At 42.4% G+C, this 13,758-nt stretch overlaps 1 protein-coding gene across 3 annotated transcripts in view; it reads right to left on the minus strand.

Annotated features, from left to right (window-relative positions):
- Window positions 1-13,758, minus strand: part of SLC16A12 (solute carrier family 16 member 12) — a 201,686-nt gene that overhangs the window by 161,392 nt on the left and 26,536 nt on the right. Inside the window, exon 1 of one of the 3 annotated variants that reach the window (XM_056529230.1) lies at window positions 7,189-7,299. The exons of 1 other annotated variant lie outside the window; for it this stretch is intronic. The gene's annotated coding sequence lies outside the window, so the exon portion shown is untranslated. Of the gene's footprint in view, window positions 1-2,216; window positions 2,345-7,188; window positions 7,300-13,758 lie in introns of those variants that run through there. One more of the 3 variants, XM_056529229.1, reaches the window with a different exon arrangement.

The raw sequence follows: 13,758 nt of genomic DNA on the forward strand, positions 1-13,758 counted from the left end.
ATTTATCAACTGGTTTCAGCCGGTTGATAATTTTCTTTCACGTAAGCAATTTTTCCTTTTTTTACTTTGGTGGTAGCTTCTTCTGCTCCATGTTTGAGCTGGAGTAAATTTAGTCAATTTTTAACCATGTTGCGACTTTTTTTTGCGCAGTTGCGACTGTCGCAGTTAATAAATACCTGACTACCCGTAGTCCATTTTAAAATGATTACTACGTAGTTAATTTTTGGAAAACTTGCTTTTCTCGCTTTCCAGTCAAAATGTCGCCCGAAAAATCGCGTAGTCGCAGTTGCGACAATTTTGCGACAATTCTAGTAAAGAAAACCTGACTAAACCCGTTGAGAAATGTCCATAAATATGTTTAGTGTATTAGTCAGGATTGCCGATTAGTCGTGTGTAAACTGCAGATAGTGTAAACTGTCTTCAGCAAAGACCACATTTCTGTCCATATCATCTGTACATAGTATAAACCGCGTCCAGCTGACATGGACATCACAGACTGTGTCCCCGTGATAAAACAGACCCTGATGTTGTTGTTAGTTCAGGGCGCATTCCATTACAGAACTTTCATGACCACCAAATGTTTCTGATGGATTTTTTTTTCCCTTAGTGCTGCCGCCTAGTGCATGTTCGCAACCAGTTATTGAATATTGTGTCATAAGAAACATGTGCCAGAAATTGTCTAAACCCTGTCACATGACGTACAAACTCTGAACCATGTCTGGATCTATTTCAGGCAAAAAAAAATTGAGCTAAAGTCACCTACATAGCTTTAACCTGTATTTTACTAATGTCTTTCCAACAGAAGGATAGAGGTGGGGGAAGGAGGGATTGTGGGGATTACAGCCTGAGATAAGGTTAATGTGCTTTTTTTTTCTATTTTTTATTCTTTTTTAATGTGGGTTATTACCAGAATAATTCTAATAATAATAGTTGTATCTATGTATAATGTACAAATAAACTAAAACATTGGCTAAATATACTGCTACATTAATAAGCTAATATTACTATATTTAGTAGCCAAGATCCACACGTACATATGAGTATTACATCTGATAAGACTGAAAAGTTTTGTCAGATATACGTCCCAGACCTATACAAGTGAAAGCCCACTGAAACGGAATGTATCATGTAATCCAATGCATTATTACAGACACTGCCTGTCTCCATAGCCTCATAGCATTACCTGATCTGCCCTCTACGCTTGGTACATAAAGATCAGCATCACATCATTTCAGATGATGTCGAGATCATCTAAACTTACACTTGGTTGAGTAAACAACAAGCCAGACAACAAAGCAAATGCAAAGATCAGGAAAAAAAGGTCTATATATAAAATTCATATTATTAACGCTAAAAAATACAGATAATTGAATCTCTGCCAATGTATGAATTCAAGATTAAAAAATATATTTTGTTGGGAAATATTGTGATTAATAGCAATTTGAGATCGTTCCAAGATGACCGGGAAGTTTGGAATAAAAAGGGGTTGTTCAAATCACAATTTCGCCTGAAATGCCTGAAAAGCATAGTCCATGGGAAACATATGGATTCACTAGGTTTATGTATCCATAAGTTTAACAGGTGTTCAAGTTGAATTCCACAAATCTCTTTACAAGCAAAAGATTTAACAAAAAAAATATGCATTTTTTTTTAAGTAATAACGTAAAAGACCGTATAGTTCTATGAATAGTATAAACATAAAAAGATAGTCTTAAACATAAGTTTGTATAAGTTTATATATACATTTGATTTTCTGTCATATTCCTCATATACGCCAATGGTGCATGACAGTCATTGTGTGATATATGCACGACGCCTTGCATAAATGTCCTCCGCATCAGAAATTTTTTGACAAATTGCACCACTTATCAGACCAAAAAGCAACTTCCATAAGAAATGTCTTTAACCCAAAAGGAATTTGATAGCAAAAAGCAAAAATGACTATTTTTAGATCGTAAGCTCATAGGATCAAGGTTTTCTTCGCCCATGATAAGTTATCATAAATTCAGCAAGTCCTAAATTAACGTCAGCACTTTACAAAGACCGCAAAGAAGAAAGAACAGTATAAAAACACAAACACCTGTTTCATTCAAAACTTTTTCCTTACTGTAAGCATATTAGTTGAGACTGGGGTAGACCCCCGCCTGCCTACTCAGCTATACAGATTAAAGGAATTCCTGCCATAACTTTTGTAGATTAAACTGAGATCTGCTTACCATAGACTGAGTTCTGGGGTAGACAGCAGCAGTCTCAGCTGTATATATATTTCCTCTGTGTTATCTAAGCACACACATCCAAAGGGGGTTGCAGATTCCCCACTTGTCAGCTCCACGTCTTCCATCTGATGCTGAGCTGCATTTAAACCCAGGTGCCCGTATTCTAATGCTAAGTACTTTCTCTCCACCCCCTGATCTACTCCTGCCAATACAAAGCAATGGTGTCATAAATCACTAGAATCAGGTTACAGTTTTTTCTTTAGCTGTCTTGCTCCACCAGACTTTCATCCTCTTCCTCGGCTACCCTACCTTGCTCAATGCAGTACATATGTCTGCTCCACAGCCATAGGTGAACCCTATAGAATATGAACAAGTGGTAATAACAGGAGAAAGGGGAAAAATACTTTTAAAGGGTACTCCCGTGGAAATACATTTATTTTTAAATCAAGTGGTGCCAGAAAGTTAAACAGATTTGTAAATCCCTTCTATTAAAAAATCTTAATTCTTTCAGTACTTTTTAGGGGCTGTATACTACAGAGAAATCCAGAAAAAGAAATGCATTTCCTCTGATGTCATGATCACAGTGCTCTCTGCTGACCTCTGCTGTCCATTTTAGGAACTGTCCAGAGCAGCATATGTTTGCTATGGGGATTTTCTCCTGCTCTGGACAGTTCCTAAAATGGACAGCAGAGGTCAGCAGAGAGCACTGTGGTCATGACATCAGAGGAAATGCATTTCTTTTTTGGATTTCTCTTTAGTATACAGCCCCTAAAAAGTACTGGAAGGATTAAGATTTTTTTAATAGAAGTGATTTACAAATCTGCTCCCCGCTGTCTGTGTCACTCGCTGACCTGTATGCATCTCTCTGCAACGGAAGAATAAAAATTCCCCGGTTTATGGTGATTGCCGTCTTCTTGTCTTTTCTGAACATGGATCCTGCTGCGGCACTTGACTGAGCACCATCTATACGGGACTGTTGCCCGTTTGTGGGGCATTAACCATCGCTCTTGCCTGAGCGTGTCTCTTCCTCAGCAGTGCCGGTTTATCCTGCTTCTGTGCAATATACTTTTAAGTTCCCCCTCTAAAAAAATATTGATCTGTAGGTGTTTACCGTAACTATGTTTGTTTGTTATGTTTTGCAGCTTTTTTTATAGCTGCAAAACAAAACACAGGTGGAATTTCTGTGATTCCTCTTAAATTCCGATCTGCAGATTTTTTGCAGTTTTGCGTAATTTGTGCAGAATTTATACAGAATTTATGACCGGAGTTCCATTTACTTCAGTGGGGCTTTGCGCAGAATTCTGCAAAAACTATTGACAGGTTCAATGTTTTTCAGAATCCGGAATGCGCAATTTCCGCTGCGGAAATTCCACCATTTAGTTGGGACAGCAAAATCCCCATTCAACATAATGTGCAGTAAATTTTGCAGAATTTTCAAGCTGAATTTTTCCAGAAGATTCCGCTTGGAGATTTCACCGCATGAACATAGCCTTAGGGTATGTTCACGTGGCAGTATTTCCGCACGGAATGGGGCGGAAAAATTTAGCTTAGAAGTTTTGCTACATGCAACATTGTCGTGAATGGAATATCCGCTGTCCCATTCATACGGTAGATTTTCTGCTGCAGAATTTCCAAAATGAAAATCAGGAATGCAGAATTTCCAAAAGTGGAAATTCTGCATTCCAGATTATGCAAAAAGAATGAACATGTCAATTCTCTTTGCAGAATTCCGCAGCGGAGGCCCATTGAAGTCAATTCCACACATAAAGAAGAAATTCAGCATAAATTCAGCACAAATTCCATGTACATTTTGTGCGGAATTTGCAAAACTGCAAAAAAACTGATGCCAGCTTGGCAAAACGGAATTTGATTGAAAGCACAGAAATTCTGCTGTATGAACATAGTCTTAATGTTTCCACAATGTCTTCTAATTTCACTAAGCCATCACAGGGACTACATGTGACTGTCATACTAGGAACCTCATCTGAGCTCTTCACTTCTGAACCCATTTACAACTTTTTCTTCAAAACTTTTCATAAATTTGACTGAAGACTGACCCCTAATGGTGGCCATAGACATTTTTTGTCATCAGGTACTACTGTTTCTAGTGCGTTTGCCAACTTACATCTGGCATTGGTCAGATCTAAGGCCAGTTATTATCATTGTCCTTTTCATAAGCTGGAATCGAGTCTCCAGACAGTTGTTCACCCTTTTTTACCCATACAGAGATATGTTCTTATTTAGTCATGGTGAGCACACTTGCCTTTAATAAGAAGTTTAATAGTCAGCTGAAGGCCTATATATAGAAAAGGAAACGGGGCTACGATGAGCTTTTTGTGACAAAGGACACTAAATATCTACCCATACATTGGGATTACAGCAGTAGTAACATTTTGACTATATTAATATTGTTTTGGACAATATAGGGCTGATATAATTAAAAAGGTAACAAATACAATATCAGTGGGAGGAGGAAAGTCTACAGCAGTGGTCTTAAAGTAATAAAATGTTTAATATAGTGTTCCTTGTGTAATCAGCAGACACTTTCCTATTCACTTGCTTTTACAATTATCAACATAACTAAGTTTAAAATGTAATAGAAAAAAATGGCCACTAGATGGCTCTGTTCTGTTCCCTGCCACAACTAATACAGTGAGTTTGGTCTCCTCCCGACCAAACTCAGGAAGTGTTTCTCTGCACTGAGCTTGATTGACAGCTGCACAGAAAGTAAAAGCTCAACAGATTCACACAGAAAGACACACGGACTGACAGCTGAAGGAGAGCCTCACTCTATACTGCACAGACTAAAATATGCACAGAGCTTAAGGTCTTCAATTCATCACAGCATTACAACGATGTGAGGACGGAAGTGGTCCTCCAGAAGGCTTCAGTGATGTCATGCCTGCTGGGAAACTGGGAAACGACCACTTTCTCCTGCTGGGAAATTGCACTATGTGAGCAAGAAAAAAGGTAAGATACACAGCTTTTTAAAGCTCTGAAATTATTTTGAAGGGTGGGAGGAGTGTTAGGATTAGTTAGGGAACGTAGCCTGAGTTAGTTTAGAACAGTTTATTTGGTGACAGGTACTTTTTAAACTGTGGCCCTCCAGATGTTGCAAAACTTCAACTCTCAGCATGTCCGGACAGCCAGCGGCTGTCCGGGCATGCTGGGAGTTGAAGTTTTGCAACATCTGGGGGTCCACAGTTTGACCATTGGTCTACAGTATAATAATGAAAAAGAACCAGTAAGCTTGTTAGGGAATGTTCATAAAAATTCTCCAAAGCCCTGGACACCTGTGACCTTACTTCTCTTCATGCTGACCTCCTGCTGTCCTGTCCCGGGGGGCTGTGCAGTCCCTGCTGATCTCAAACATATTTGGTGAGCTGGGAGTATGTCCTAAAGACACTGCCAAAGACTTGTTGAGCCTAAATGATATCAACTATTGTAACACTCACGTTTCAGTAGACTGAAACACCGGTGGATGTGGATCCGCTGGACCTGTGTGGCAGATGACTCGGACCGTACCAGGGAGCAGAGTCTAAGGTGCCACTGGTTTTCACCAGAGCCCGCCGCAAAGCGGGAAGGACTTGCTGCGGCAGGCGGCACCCAGCTCGCTACCCCTGGCACGGCTCAACCACACAGGTGGCTGAGGAGATGCGAGGCACAGGAGGGATAAGGCAGCTCATAGTCAGGATAGCAGAAGGTCAGGGCAGGCGGCACAGTAGCGTAGTCAGGACATAGCAGGAGGTCAGTAGGCAGGCAGCAGAAGATCAGATACACGGCAAGGCAACTCTCAGGAATGCTTACTCTCAGGCACAATGCAACAAAGATCCAGCAGAGAAGTGTGGGAGGAGGAGGAATGTATAAATGCGCACTGGCCCTTTAAATCTTAAAGCTCCGGCGCGTGCACTCTAGGGGACTGGGACACGCGCGTCGGAGCAGAGAGGCAGAGGCGATGGCAGGAGAAGCACCCAATGAGTGTCGGACTGGGATTTGCATGCAGGCGCGTCCCGCAATGTGAATCCCAGCCCTGCTGGTAGCAGGTAACGGGACCATGCGCTCACGGCCAGTGAGTGTAGCCAGAGCGCATAACGTAACAACTATTATGAGAAATGGCTACTGCCATGCCCTTTGATTCCAGACAAACACGTTTACACTGTTAATTCGGGTAGAAAAACAGACATGGTGCACATCCACAATCTTGTATAATGATCTGATTGCTTCTCAGCATAATATCAAAAACTAACAGGTTGTTAGTATACATTTTTGATCAAAAAGTACAAGCCCACTCGCCACGTCAAGGCCACCTATCCAGAGTGGGTCGCTAACGTCCCTAGCATAAAATGGCGCAGCACCGGGCGGCGACCACCACCGCCGCGACACCAATGCCCACAGGGGGGAACGACCCACCGGCAGAGCGGCCCCAATGCCACTCAAACCAGTCTATGGGCCGCACCCCCCCGCAGACACGGCGCCACGGCAGCAACGGACACCGCACTGCACCACACTAGTGTGAACAAGGTGTAATAGCTCACTTACCATACTCTCCCAGTCAGACTGGGAGGCTGCTAGGAAAGAAATGGCCCAGGTGTAGCTAACTACTACTTATATAGGTTTGGGCTGAGGGGGTGGGGAAGAGTGCAGCACATGTTCAAACAAAAAAAAAAAAAGGAGGGGATAGAAATCACGTTTACACTGTTACACTTAATACTGTATATGGCTGGACTAAGACTAAAATGCAGCCCTGGTACATAAACCACATCATGCATAAAAATAAACTGGCAAAAGCAGGGACACATGTAGAAAGTTTACTTGAGGGGGTCGCTGCTGCCCTTCTTCAATGCCAGTACTTACCTGTCCGGCTCAACAGTCAGTGCTGTTATCTATGGTCCATCTTCCTCTCCTGATAATGAGATGTCATAACTAACAAAGAGATGGATAAATACACAGTGAAAAAGCCAGGTGTACTTACTATTTCTCTCCATGTACTAAACTATGGCGTGGTCTTCTTCTAATCGGGATATGCTGACTGGTTGTCGATCTGTGATATGCAGGTCCAAGTAATAAACTCTAGGGGGGGTGGAGGTTTGTTGTGGAAAAAAAAAATTGGTACACATACACACTATGGGGGAGATTTATCAGAACCTGTCCAGAGGAAAAGTTGCTGAGTTGCCTATAGCAACCAATCAGATCACTTCTTTCATTCTTCAACCCCTTAAGGACCCGGGCTTTTTCCGTTTTTTCATTTAAAATTTTTCCTCCTTAACTTTAAAAAATCATAACTATTTAAAATGTTCACCTAAAATTCTATATGATGGCTTATTTTTTGCATCACTAATTCTACTTTGTAATGACATTAGTCATTTTACCCAAAAATCTACAGTGAAACGGGAAAAAAATCAATCTGAGACAAAATTGATTAAAAAACACTATTTTGTAAGTTTTTGGGGCTTCCGTTTTTACACAGTATATTTTTCGGCACAAATGACACCTTATCTTTATTCTGTAGGTCCATACGGTTAAAATGATACCCTACTTGTATAGGTTTGATTTTGTATCACTTCAAAAAAAAATCCTGAATAAATGCAGGAAAATGTATACGTTTAAAATGGTCATTTTCTGAGCCCTATAACTTTTTTATTTTTCTGTGTTCAGGGCGCGATCTGAAGTTTTTAGTGGTACCATTTTTGTTCTGATCAGACTTTTTGATCACTTTTTATTTCCTTTTTTGTGGTATAAAAAGTGATCAAAAATGAGCTATTTTGGACTTTTGAATTTTTTTGCGCGTACGCCATTGAACTTGCAGTTTAAAAATCGGCATATTTTTATAATTCGGACATTTCTGCATGCGGCGATACCACATATGTTTATTTTTATTTTTATTTACACCGTTTTTTTTTTATTCTTGGAAATGCCGGGTGATTCAAACTTTTATTAGGGGAAGGGATAATTCAAAGGGTTAATGATTTTTTTTTACACTTTTCTTATGCACTATTATAGCTCCTATAGGGGGCTATAACATTGCATTAACTGATCTTTAACACTGATTGCTGCATCTCCATAGGAATGGATCAATCAGTGTTTTCGGCGATTGATTGCTCAAGCCTGGATCTCAGGCTTGAAGCATTCATTCGGCGATCGGACAGCACAGGAGAAGGTAAGAGACCTCCTCCTGTGCTACAGTTGTTCGGGATGCCGCCGCGAACCCGAACAGCTCCCTGAGCTAGCCGAGCACTTTCACTTTAGTTTTTAGCCGCATGGCTCAGCTTTGAGCACGCGGCTAAAGGGTTAATAGCGCGCGGCACCGCGATCGGTGGTGCGCGCTATTAGCGGCGGGTCCCGGCTTCACTATGACGCCGGGAACGCTGCGATATGATGCGGGGTCGCCGTGTGACCGCGTGTTATATCGCAGGACAGGGACTCATGACATACGCATACGTCATGGGTCCTTAAGGGGTTAAAAGGCCTCTGAAACAATAAAGAAGTGATCTGATTGGTTGCTATGGGCAACTCGGCAACTAAGTCTCCCCCATCAGTCACATAAGTACGAAATGTAGAATAAGAACAATAGAGGCCTCAAACCACAGATCAAACCCCAAAATGAATTGAGATCACACCCCTAAATAAGTTGTGCCCTGAGATTGAGCCATCTAATTCCGAACCAAGATGTCGTTCTGCAATTGAAAGTCAGTCATTTACAGGAACATACGTGGAGAAATCCAGCACAACTCGGTTCTTGCTCTATGTGTGGTTTATTAAAGATGTACTCCGTGGTAAACAATTTTTTTAAATCAACTGGTGCCAGAAAGTTAAAAGCATTGTAAATGACGTCTCTTTAAAAATCTTAACCCTTCCAGTACTTATCAGCTGCTGTGTGCTCCACAGGAAGTTATTTTCTTTTTTAATTTCCTTTCTGTTTGACCACAGTGCTCTCTGCTGACACTTCTGTCCATATCAGAGTAGGATAGGTTTGCTATGGGGATTTGCTCCTACTCTGGACAGTTCCTAAAATGGACAAAAGTGCCAGCAGAGAGCACTATGGACAGACAGAAAAGAAATTAAAAAAGAAAAGAACTTCCTCTGAAGTATACAGGTGCCCCTTTAAAGGCTTAAACCAGCACTCATCACATGCATTTTACAGGAATAAGACCTAACATGTTTCAGCTTCCTCAGCCTTAGTCATAGACTAAGGATGCAACACGTTGGGTGCCGTAGAGGGTTTTTGTCTTGCACAGACGTTCACTCGCTAATGGGGATTCAGGAATTTGCCTATCCCCAGGCGAGCGAGCACAGCTTACTCTTGCTAGCAAGCGACAGTGTCTACATAGTATTTCATATGTTGAAGGTATATCATGTAATAAAATAAAACAGAAGATCATGGTATGTCAGAATACTACTGAAGATGCAAGACTGTCATTGTTTCATCTTGCAGAGAAGTCAGGCCCCACTTAAGAACTACAGATGGGAATCAGAACATTTTTGTCAGTTTTGGATAGCAAACCAGAGTTTTACAGTTCACCTCTAAGCCGATTATTACAGTCCCTGGATGCCCAGGAGCAGTTCTGCTTGTTCAGTTCACGCACCCCTAGCAAACCTGACAGTCCTGTTTATATTCTCCTTCAGTTCAGTTAGGCTGGATTTACATATGTCAGTTGTCTGGCGGCATTTACCTTCACTGTGCACCGGAGGCAAACTGATTGCAGAACTTATGCCATTCTTTTGAATGTGACAGTGTACATTCATCCGACGTCGCAAGATGGACATCGGACAGTGAAACACAACACATGGGCACCAGACAGAGGAACACATCTGGCTGCGTTCCCTTGTCCTTCAGGCACAATAATTAATGCCGGATCCTAAACAAATAATGCCAACTGATGCTAATTATTTAGTATGTTATGTTCTTTAGCTTTTAAGGGTTCAGTTTATAAAAGTAGACAAACAAAAATGCTGACTATACTGTATATTTTTCAGCCTATTAAAAAATGCAAAAAAACAAAAAAAAAACAAAGCTTCTCCAGGTTTCTTTTAATACGGATCAGTTTCAGAGATCAGTTTCAGGCTTCTGTGAAACTGGTTTCATTTTACAGTAAATGCTGTGAACCCTAACAGTCATAGAAGGATTAAGATGTGTGTATCATGCAGGGTTCGATGCGCTGGGACAAAAGATGCATTGGAGCTTTGATAAGAAGTCATCCATACAATCTTATCTGTTTCAAAAGAAGCCTAAGTAAGTCTTCCATCGAGGAGCATGAGCCATCTGCTGGTACCTTCATATAGCTCCCAATTTCATATAAATCCATCAGGGAAAAAACTGAGGCACACAATATGCTTCTAGGGGGAAAGATCTCCATGCACATGGAGTCCAACTGAGCCAGTACAGCAGTGCATGAGCGCTGTACAGATCTTTTCTAAAGGAACCATGCAGGCTTCATACAGGAGCCATACAGCAGGAGACATACAGGCCTCATACAGCAGGAGACATACAGGCATCATACAGCAGGAGACATACAGGCATCATACAGCAGGAGACATACAGGCATCATACAGCAGGAGACATACAGGCCTCATACAGCAGGAGACATACAGGCATCATACAGCAGGAGACATACAGGCCTCATACAGCAGGAGACATACAGGCCTCATACAGCAGGAACCATACAGGATTTATACAGCAGAAACCATACAGGATTTATACAGCAGGAGACATACAGGCCTCATACAGCAGGAGACATACAGGCCTCATACAGCAGGAGACATACAGGCATCATACAGCAGGAGACATACAGACCTCATACAGCAGGAGACATACAGGCCTCATAAAGCAGGAACCATACAGGATTTATACAGCAGAAACCATACAGGATTTATACAGCAGGAGACATACAGGCCTCATACAGCAGGAGACATACAGGCCTCATACAGCAGGAGACATACAGGCATCATACAGCAGGAGACATACATGCATCATACAGCAGGAGACATGCAGGATTCATAAAGCAGGAGACATACAGGCAACATACAGCAGGAGACATACAGGCCTCATATAGCAGGAGACATACAGGCCTCATACAGCAGGAGACATACAGGCCTCATACAGCAGGAGACATACAGGATTCATAAAGCAGGAGACATACAGGCCTCATACAGCAGGAGACATACAGGCCTCATACAGCAGGAGACATACAGGCCTTATACAGCAGGAGACATACAGGCATCATACAGCAGGAGACATACAGGATTCATACAGCAGGAGCCATACAGGCATCATACAGCAGGAGACATACAGGCCTCATATAGCAGGAGACATACAGGCCTCATACAGCAGGAACCATACAGACATCATATAGCAGGAGACATACAGTCCTCATACAGCAGAAGACATACAGGCCTCATACAGCAGAAGACATACAGGATTCATACTGCAGGAGCCATACAGGCATCATACAACAGGAGACATACAGGATTCATATAGCAGGAGACATACAGGCCTCATATAGCAGGAACCATACAGACATCATATAGCAGGAGACATACAGTCCTCATACAGCAGGAGACATACAGGCTTCATATAGCAGGAGACATACAGGCATCATACAGCAGGAGACATACAGGCCTCATATAGCAGGAGACATACAGGCCTCATACAGCAGAAGACATACAGGATTCATACAGCAGGAGCCATACAGGCATCATACAGCAGGAAACATACAGTCCTCATACAGCAGAAGACATACAGGCCTCATACAGCAGAAGACATACAGGATTCATACAGCAGGAGCCATACAGGCATCATACAGCCGGAGACATACAGGATTCATACAGCAGGAGACATACAGGCATCATACAGCAGGAGGCATACAGGCCTCATATAGCAGGAGACATACAGGCTTCATATAGCAGGAGACATACAGGATTCATACAGCAGGAGACATACAGGCATCATACAGCAGGAGCCATACATGCATCATACAGCAGGAGACATAGAGGATTCATATAGCAGGAGACATACAGGCATCATACATCAGGAGATATACAGGATTCATGCAGCAGGAGACATACAGGCCTCATACAGCAGGAGACATACAGGCATCATATAGCAGGAGACATACAGGATTCATACAGCAGGAGACATACAGGCATCATACAGTAGGAGCCATACAGGCTTCATACAGCAGGAGATATACAGGCATCATACAGCAGGAGACATACAGGCATCATACAGCAGGAGTCATACAAGCCTCATACAGCAGGAGACATACAGGCATCATATAGCAGGAGACATACAGGCTTCATACAGCAGGAGAAATACAGGATTCATACAGCAGGATATATACAGGCATCATACAGCAGGAGATATACAGGCATCATACAGCAAGAGACATACAGGATTCATACAGCAGGAGAAATACAGGATTCATACAGCAGGATATATACAGGCATCATACAGCAGGAGATATACAGGATTCATACAACAGGAGACATACAGGATTCATACAGCAGGAGACATACAGGCATCATACAGCAGGAGACATACAGGCTTCATACAACAGGAGACATACAGGCATCATACAGCAGGAGATATACAGGATTCATACAACAGGAGACATACAGGATTCATACAGCAGGAGACATACAGGATTCATACAGCAGGAGACAAACAGGCTTCATACAACAGGAGACATACAGGCCTCATACAGCAGGAGGCATACAGGCATCATACAGTAGGAGCCATACAGGCTTCATACAGCAGGAGATATACAGGCATCATACAGCAGGAGACATACAGGATTCATACAGCAGGAGACATACAGGCATCATACAGCAGGAGACATACAGGCATCATACAGCAGGAGCCATACAGGCCTCATACAGCAGGAGACATACAGGCATCATACAGCAGGAGACATACAGGCCTCATACAGCAGGAGACATACAGGCATCATACAGCAGGAGACATACAGGCATCATACAGCAGGAGACATACAGGCATCATACAGCAGGATACATACAGACATCATACAGCAGGAGTCATACAGGCATCATACAGCAGGAGACATACAGGATTCATACAGCAGGAGACATACAGGCATCATACAGCAGGAGACATACAGGCTTCATACAACAGGAGACATACAGGCATCATGCAGGAGGAGACATACGGGCTTCATACAACAGGATACATACAGGCATCATACAGCAGGAGATATACAGGCTTCATACAACAGGAGACATACAGGCATCATACAGCAGAAGACATACAGGCTTCATACAACAGGAGACATACAGGCCTCATACAGCAGGAGACATACAGGCATCATACAGCAGGAGATATACAGGATTCATACAACAGGAGACATACAGGATTCATACAGCAGGAGACATACAGGATTCATACAGCAGGAGACATACAGGCTTCATACAACAGGAGACATACAGGCCTCATACAGCAGGAGACATACAGGCATCATACAGCAGGAGCCATACAGGCCTCATACAGCAGGAGACATACAGGCTTCATACAGCAGGAGATATACAGGCA

This window comes from Hyla sarda, chromosome 7 (assembly GCF_029499605.1).
Source record: "Hyla sarda isolate aHylSar1 chromosome 7, aHylSar1.hap1, whole genome shotgun sequence".
In the NCBI taxonomy this organism is placed as follows: domain Eukaryota; kingdom Metazoa; phylum Chordata; class Amphibia; order Anura; family Hylidae; genus Hyla; species Hyla sarda.